Consider the following 7642-nt stretch of genomic DNA (forward strand, 5'->3'; position numbering starts at 1 on the left):
ATAAACTTCAAAATAATCCTCCCAGATTGACCAGTTAAATATTTTTCTTTTTGTAACTATTTAATATTCATGGATTTAAAAATAGTTGATGAGGGGTGCCTGGGTGGCTCAGTTGATTAAGCATCCAACTCTTGATTGTGGCTCAGATCTTACCGTTTGTGGGTTTGAGCCCCACATTGGGCTCTGCACTGTCAGTGCAGAGCCTGGTTGGGATTCTCTCTCTCTCGCCTTCTGTCTCTGCTCCTCCCCTGCTCTCTCTCTCTCTCTCTCCACCCCCCCAAATAAATAAATAAATAAACATTTAAAAACTTATAAAAAAGAAAAATAAAAATAGTTGATGAGTTTAAACTTATTGCAGTTCTTATTCTTTCTGTTGTTCAAATTGTCCCATTTTTGGCTTATGGGAGTCCCTACAGATTGGCTCTGCAGTTGGCCATGTTCTTTTAACATAGATCTTTGGTGCTTAGCTCTCCAGGTTGGATGGTACTCTTTCTGCTCCATTGACACTCATTTCTACTTGCCATTCATGGTAACTTCCTGAGGCACCCTAATTATGTGCTTATAGCTAACTTGCTTCTTGTGCTAAATCATCCTATTCTTTTTGAAATCCTCTGATCTCCCACTCTTTTCAAATTTTGTTCCTCATAACTGAGGGTAAACAGCATCATCTCTACAAATAATTAAATAAATAAAGTTACTGGGATTTTTTCCCCTTTAGCAATCCTGACTCACTAAGTCCTGGGGTGAGAGGAAAAACTCAAATGTTTTCATTTCATGTGCCTTCTCTATAGTGGGCTTAGGGGCTCACATGCACACAGGTACCATACATAAATGTGTGTGTGTGTGTGGGGGGACTATATATATAGTCCCGAAGCATACACTGCTTTTAAAGTCCCACATTACTTCACCTTCATGCATGGCAAAGTATTTTCCAGACTTAAAGAGAAATTTATGGTAAACTCTATTTTGATTAATAACCCAAAGGAAAATAACTTGCCATAAAATAGCAGGTTAACCAGCTATCCCGTAGAAGTTGTTCAGAGAAACACAGCAAGAAATAGTTATATTCTAGGAATGAACTGTATGAATAGCTACAGAAGAATTGTTGTTACAGTAGAATTCTGTCTTTCCCACATTTGACACCAAAAGGACCTTTCTTCCTTTTGATCCTCCATCCCTCATCCTGTTCTCTCTTAGCATTAGGTTGAGTAACACTGTCCATAAATTGTAGGTCAGGTAGAGCAGCATGGAATCCTCAGGGAGACAAAGATCAGTGCATCCTTAACAGTGTCCCCAAGCTGCCTAGCAACCAAATACCTCACTCAGTTCCAGTTCACTGCCAGCTGTCTTTCTGGATATCATTTGTGCAAGAATTTTATTCTCTGAGATGACATAGACGGGCATAATGTCCTTGACCATATGGTAGCTCTGTTCTTGTTCCTCTAAAGGGAAACATTATTTTATTTCTTATTCTACTAGTTACAGTGAGCACTGAAATCCCCAAAATATATTTACCATCTTTCATACTTTCTTTTTGATTTTTTTCACATTTATTTATTTTTGAGAGAGAGAGAGAGAGAGAGAGAGAGACAGCATGAGTAAGGGAGGGGCGGGGGGGCTGGACACAAAATCTGAACCAGGCTCCAGGCTCTGAGCTTTCAGCACAGAGCCCAACACGGGGCTTGAACTCATGGACTGTGAGATCATGACCTGAGCTGAAGTCGGATGCTTAACCGACTGAGCCACCCAGGCGTACCATACTTTCCTTTTTTTTTTATTTATTTTTGAGAGAGAGAGAGAGAGAGAGCATAAGTGGGGAAGGGGAAGAAAAAAAGGGCACAGAGGATTCAAAGCAGGCTTCGTGCTGGCAGCAGTGAGCCCAATGTGGGACTCAGACTCTTGAACCATGATATCATGACCTGAGCCGAAGTCAGATGCTCATCCAACTGAGCACCAAGGTGCCCTATCATCTTTCATACTTTCTTAAGTGAAATAAACAATATTTATGAATTGATTGTGAGTACTCTGAGGTCTCCTGATATTCTTCAGTCCATAGTTAATACATATTTAGATTTTAGAAAAATTATTATTGATATTTTACATTTTTTGACTGCTAATTAGTTCATGTTTTTGAGATATATATTAATGTAATGATACTATCACCAGTTTAATGATGTGTTTCTTTTCAGTTGTAAAGATAACATCTGGAAAATAGAGGAAAATCTCAGAAAATAAAAATCACCCTGAAAATGTATTAGAAATAGAAAATACAGACACTTGTCATTGTGTTTGTCAATAATACATGCTATGTTACTGGACATATTGTATGCCAGATGGAGACTGCTTTGTGTCAACCAACATTGTTTGACATAATTTGAGGATGTTGAAAGGCCCTGCCTAAGTAAATATATCTTCTTCACCAGCTTGCCATGGTGCCACTGTTCCCTCCTTATATGGTTTAGGTGACAAAGGTGGGGCATTATTTCCAGAAAAGCCTCATTACAATACATCTGTTATTTAGGGTTCTGAGAGACGCCTGATCTTTTTTGTTAGTACATTAGCAAGAGTTAGTTCAGGAAATTAGTTCTTGGCTCACTAGTGCTTCAGTTATGTTTCTTAAAGTATGACTCTTGCCCACATACTTGTAAGTAGGCATAAGAAACTAAGGCCAGAATTTAAGGTATTGGTTAAAAGCCATAAAATGGCTAGTAGCAGAACCAGGACCAAAACCAAGGATTCTTTTTTTTTTTAATTAGAAAATTTATTTATTATTTATTTAATTCCAATATAATTAATGCATAGTGTTGTATTAGTTTCAAGTGTACCATATGCTCACCAATTCTTTTTTTAAAATTTTTTATTAAAAATTGTTTTTACTGTTTATTTTTGAGAGAGAGAGAGAGAGAGAGACAGAATCTGAAGCAGGCTCCAGGCTCTGAGCTGTAAGCACAGAGTCTGACGTGGGGCTCAAACTTATGAACTCTGAGATCATGACCTGAACTGAGGTTGGACACTCAACTGACTGAGCCACCTAGGTGCCCCAATATACCCACCAATTATATACATTACTCAGTGGTCATCATAAGTGTACTCTTTTTTTTTTTTTTCCTTTAAGAGAGTGAGAGGGCATAAGTGAGCAAGGGGCAAAGAGAGAGAGAGAGAGAGAAGTGGGGCTCACCCAAAGCAGGACTTGTGTTTTACCCAAAGTGGGGCTCACATGAAGTGGGCTTGTCCCCCATGAGAGTTCATAGCATCGTGCCTAGATAACAGTAAGTGCTCATAAAATGTCATTTTACCCCCACTAATCCTAAGACTCTTTAACTGGGTTTATTGGGATATTTTAAGCAGATTCTTTGACTAGAGAGAACCCACTTGCCTGGGTTTGTAAAGTGGGTTCTGAAATATAAGAAGGCTGCTGACTTCCCAAATATAAAATGGAGAACTTGAACAAGACAACAGGCCAGGTCCTTCCAACTCTTACATTTTACAGCCCTGTCTGGATGACCTTTGGAATTCCTTCCAATTCTAGTCCACACATTCGACTATCTATACAGTATTAAAGAGAAGGAAGCTTCTCTTAGTTTCCCTTGTATTCACCTCCAGCATCTATTATAACACCAGTCACATTTAATTATTTGTTGAATGAATGAGTAGAAAAAAATGACAAATATAATCTCCTTAAAGACCCTATGCTGTGGTTGTCCAACAGTCATTTGAAAGAGTCTGAGAACCATAAATATTAAATGTTAGTTGTAGTTGTCTGCTATGGACTGAATACTATCCCTCCCCCCCCCCCAAATTCATATGTTAAGGTCCAATCCCCATACCTCAGAATGTGACTATATTTGGAGGTAAGGTCTTTAAAGAGGTAATTAAGATAAAATGATGTCCTTGGTGTAGGCCCTAACACAACATGACTGGTGTCTTTATAACAAGAGGAAAATTGGACACACACACACACACACACACACACACACAGAAGGAAGACCATGTGAAGACACTAGGAGAAGATATGGGGCATATGGGTGGCTCAGTCGGTTAAGTGTCTGACTCTTGATTTAGGCTCAGGTCATGATCTCACAGTTCATGAGTTCGAGCCCGACAATGGGCTCTGTGCTGACAGTGCGGAGCCTGTTTGGGATTCTCTCTTTGTGTTTCTCTCTGCCCCTCCCCTGCACACACACGCTTTCTCTCAAAAATAAATAAATAAACTTTAAGACACTAGCAGAAGATAGACATCCATGAAGCAGGCAAGAGGATTTCAGAAAAAAAAACAACCCTGTTGGCACCTTGATCTCAGATTTCTGGCCCTCAGAACTGTGAGAAAATAAGTTTATGTTGTCTAGGCCACCCAATCTGCAGCCCTAGAAAACTAATAAATTAACCAACAATGAATGAAGGAATCTGAAAATTGTTACTATAATTATTATAGTAATTATATTAATTATACTATATTTTATATACTATATATATATTTTATATATTTATATATATACTATACTATATATATATACTATATACTTATATATGTGTACTTATACTTATAAGTACATATACTTATACTTATATATATGTAGTATATATATTTTATATATACTATATATATATATTTTATATACTATATATATAAAAATATACTACAATTGTTAGTTGTATCAGTAAAGATTGTTTTCAGCAATAACGTCTGACTAACAATGGCTTAAATAGATTATTTTCTCCCAAACAAGACATCTGGAAGTAAGGAGATAATAATTTCATACTAGAGCTAGAGTCTATTATTTTCTTGGCCATTTCCCCATGATCAAGAGATGGCTCTCACAGCTCCAAGGAAAATAGGAGTCACCAGCACAATTTTTTCCTACCATCAAAACAGCAAAATATTTCCAGAAAACCCTTCCTCAATAGACTTCTTATTGCATCTTACCACCCAGAACTAGGCCAACCTAGTTTTAAGGGTTAGACCAATCATGAACCTGATCATGAGGCCACCATAATTCTGAACAAAGTTGAGGCTCTCTTGGCAAGGAAAACAAGTAAATGGGTAACAAGAAGGCAACAGACAATGTCTATAACCTACCTTTTGTAATCTTGTGAAAATCACCACACTGTTCCATTGGCTCACTGTTTCCTCTTTGTTGCACCCCTGCCATCAGAACAGACACTTCTGGACCCATACCAATGACCCATCTAATACTTCAGCCTCATAATTCTAGAACCAGCTTAACTACAATGACATCCATTTGCCCTGAAATTCAGCACTTCATGGATTCTGAATCACTCAGCCATACCCCACACCAATATCCCAAATTTTGAGATTTCTCTTCGGAGATTAGAGTGTTCTTATTTTCAACATCTGTTATTCCCACACCATTTCCCATGGTGTAAACAATGCAAACTTTTTGAGAGAAGGGGGATGTGATGGTTGGAATTTAAAGAAAGGATAGTGTCCTTCAGTGTGAATAGATGACTGTCTTCTAGATGGTTGCAAGCTAGTTCACTTCCCTTGTTGCCTTCAGAACATGGGAGACATTTGGGAAGTGTCTTGTTTGAACACTTGTATGTTTACATTTCAGTCCAACACTATGAAGGACACATCAAACATGGCATCTAATGTGTTATAAAGGCCAATAGGTCCCTTGTCTTATCTCATTCTGTACTTCATTTCTTCAATTTGTGTGACTGTATCAGCAAAGGCTGAATACAGTCTACTAAAATTCAGTAATGAATATAGTTCTAGAAGCAACGGTGATTCCAATCTGCTGGTAAAAACTCGATGCTTGGTAGGTACATAGAATTGATACACAGAATTGATACAAAGACTTTTTTTAATTAAAAATTGTTTAATGTTTGTTTATTTTTGAAAGAGAGAGAGAGACACACACACACACAGACTATGAGTGGTGAAGGGGCAGAGAGAGAGGGAGACACAGAATCTGAAGCAGGCTCCAGGCTCCGAGCTGTTAGCACAGAGCCCCACACGGGGCCCAAACTCACAGGCTGTGAGATCATGACCTGAGCCGAAGTCGGAGGCTCAACTGACTGAGCCACTCAGGCGCCCCCACAAAGACTTTTTAAAAAATGTTTTTTTTTTTTCTGAGAGAGAGAGAGAGAGAGAGAGACTGTGAGTGGTGGAGGGCAGAGAGAGAGGGAGATACAGAATCAGAAGCAGGCTCCAGGCTGCGAGCAGTCTGCACAGAGCCGGATGCGGGGCTCAAACTCATGAACGATGAGATCATGACCTTAGCCGAAATTGGACACTTAACCAACTGAGCCACCCAGGTGCCCTGATATAAAGACTTTTTAAAAATCACTTTCCAAATTCAGTCTCCTCTCATTCTGAGGTGCTTGTCCAAGTACCCAAACTTGTTTTTAATCTTTTGGTTCAGAATTTTGTCCTAATATAAACTAAAATCTATACTAAATTATTCTTTCATTCAGCCCTAGTTACCACAAGAACCTGTTATTCAGGTTGTTGTTGTTGTTCTATATAGTCACCACATTCTTTGTGTAAAGATGATATTGTTCATTTATGTAAGTGACAGGTACATACTGATGGCCATTGACCTACTTATACATATTTGAGGTCTGTTTGAAAATAAGAAAAGAAATGTAAAATTTTTGTTCTGTTTTTGATCATAAATTATAAAATAAACACCATTTTAGTCACCTGGGCAAGACACACACTAGAAGACATTTGGTTTGATTGTACAGTAAGTTTAGAGCAATTCAGTTTAACTTTTGTCTCTCCTAAGTTTGACTGACTAATTGAATTTATCTTGTTGGGTGTTTATTCTTAAATTGATCTGATTTATTTAGATGCCATTGTATTACTTACAAATGTTGCTGGTTTTATACTTTTATAGTGGAATATTTAGATTGCTTTCTAGACTATAGTTCTCTAGATCTGTATCATGGGCCTAGTCATAGAGACAATCCATCGTCTGGACAGGCAAGAAATGAATTTATTGGTGTTGCTTTTCTTTATTTCATTACTTTATTCTTAGGGTATAGCAGCAAAATTGCTGCAGCATGTTCAAACCTCATATCATACACATGAAATGCACAAAGGAAGCGAGAAGATCAATTCTTGAAGCATTCCCAGACTAGGGAGAAATTTCCTGCAAATCAAAATTCTCTGCAAACCTCTTCATGGCTTTTATTGGCCACAGTGCATTCCATGCCAATTCCTAAACTAATCACCATCCAGGGGAATAGGATTATATTTAGCCAATAGGCTAATATTGGAGAACAAGAAGCCAGAGCCACCATAAGAATGTTCTGAAGGAAAGGGACGGAGCAGCAAGGAATTGAAAGCAGTTCCGTTCCCAGGCGGAAAACCTTGGACTGCACGTTCTCTTCAGAAGGACATCATGTGGGCCCCAGGCCTGGGGATAAGGATGTTTTGTCTGGCGCCAAAGGTACTCATGACCCAGTATGGAATACACTTCAAGTGCATGACCTGGCAAGATGACAAACGCTATGTTGTATGTGCTTGCTGTTATCAGACATATTGCAAAATTAAAAGAGGCTTGAGGCAGGAACCGGTGCTTTGGCTACTGGAGAGTCAGCCCGCTGCTTTGTAATTCTCTCCTCACCGCACCTTTAGGCCCTGTCTCTCTTCAGCTGGTGCTGGAACAGGGGC

The sequence above is a fragment of the Panthera uncia genome (assembly GCF_023721935.1).
Source record: "Panthera uncia isolate 11264 chromosome A3 unlocalized genomic scaffold, Puncia_PCG_1.0 HiC_scaffold_11, whole genome shotgun sequence".
NCBI lineage: Eukaryota > Metazoa > Chordata > Mammalia > Carnivora > Felidae > Panthera > Panthera uncia.